This window comes from Ipomoea triloba, chromosome 14 (assembly GCF_003576645.1).
Source record: "Ipomoea triloba cultivar NCNSP0323 chromosome 14, ASM357664v1".
Taxonomy (NCBI): domain Eukaryota; kingdom Viridiplantae; phylum Streptophyta; class Magnoliopsida; order Solanales; family Convolvulaceae; genus Ipomoea; species Ipomoea triloba.
Window position 1 is genome coordinate 22,101,157 of NC_044929.1, and position 1,978 is coordinate 22,103,134.

The window sequence follows — 1,978 nt, forward strand, 5'->3', positions numbered from 1 at the left end:
TGAAAAGACCAAAATGCCCTCTTTTTTAAACAAATTAAAATGATTACAACTTTCCGGCGACATTTGGCCGGTGATTTGGCCGAAGGACCTAATCTGTTAAAAAATGCATACTTAAAAGGACTAGTTTGTTAGTTTTAAAGTCAAGTACTGCCAATTAAACAGGACCCTATAGTCATAGGACCAAAAGTGCAATTTACTCTTAGTGAAATGTCTTCACAATTCTCACCTTGCCAAGACTATGGCGGTAAAGGAAACTCTATTGTTGGGCTATGGATCAAAGCTGGCGTAAGTTGATAGTGTGCTATGATTGTCAAATGGTTTGTTCGTTGTTAAAGTCGTCATAGGCACCCAATGATAAGAAAAATATTGGAAGAGAAATTTAGGAGGGGTAACGGCCATTTCCTTTTGATAATTTAATATCAAAAATCACCTTAAGTCTCATTTTTATCAATTAAACGATGAAGTATATGTTATGTGGTAATAACTATTACGGAGTAATATAATTTGTTGTGTTACAAGTTTTAAAACAAAACCTAGATTAAGACCAACACACAATACAGCATTTTAGAAACTAACTTGTATTCAGCAATAAAAAGACACTCTTGGTATGAATAAAAAAAAGTATAAAATAACTGTCATTAATATAACTCAAATCCTCAGTGATACAGAATGCTTATGCCAAGAACTCAATGTCAAAAACTCCAAAAAAAACAGCCAAAACAAAAATCCAACTAATCCATAATATGAGACATATCACTAAACAATAGCATTGGCAGCACTGGCAATCCTAGGCCAAAGATCTGCACACTCCTTGCCAATAGGCCCAGTAATTGCAGACCCTGCAAGCAAAAAACAGTGAACAAATGATTAGAACAAAACTAAAATTGGCTGAAACTGAGTAATAATCTTAGCAGGCATAAAAAATCAAATGTTTAGCACTTTGATTAGGTTTACTAAATAGAATGGAAAGTGAGAGAACAAGGAATGAAAAAGTGGGGTACTTGAGGATTTGATACTTATTCCCAGTGTCAATAAAAATTCTTACCAATTACCAACAATTAATTTCATTTCAATTATGACCCTTAAAGCCCCTCACAGGAAAAGAGCCAAGAATGAAAAGTGGGGTGCTTGAGGATTAATTCATATTCCCAGGGTCTAAAAAAATTCTTGCAATTACCAACAATGAATTTCATCTCAATTATGACCCTTAAAACCCCCAACCAGAGCCACGAATGAAAAAGTGTGGTGCACTTGTGCTTGGAATTTGATTCCTAAGCCCAGTGTCTACAAAATTCTTATCAATCACCAAAGGGTGAATTTCATTTCAATTATACCCCCAACCAAATGCCCATTACTATTGATGAGAAAGAAACTGACCAAAGAAGACCATCTTTTTACTTTATACTTTGACTAGTTAAGCCATGTTTAGATTGTAGTAACTTATAAGATACAATCAATGGCATTTGAAATGATTGCCCGCCTATGCTCTTCTTCTTCGCTTAGTCGCCGAAAATATCGTCTCCGCCGTCTAGTTCATCGCAACCAGAGCTCGCTCACCAGAGCTTCCCACCAGCACCGCCGTTGCCGTCCCGTTCATCGCAATCAAAGAGACACACAGATCTGAACCAAAACCAGTGATGCACCACAGTGATAGAAAATCTCAATCAACGATTCAAAGTTCTAGCAAATCACGGGACTGTCAGATCTGTTTCGTCGAACCAAAAACTCATTGGACTGTCAGATTTGAACCAAAAACTCACACTTCGTCGAACCACCGCCTCACGCCGGAGCTTCGCGACTGCTCCAGTTGCCATCCTTGCCCTCGATGCTCTGCTATGCCGGAAGGAACAGAGGTCGCCGGAGGAGAAGACGAAAGTCCATTGGGCCACCCCGCGATGACAGCGTCCCCGCCGCGTGACGCCTCGACCTCGCGATTTAATGGAAGGAAGATTGGTATTCTGTTTGACTGGCTTTGCAG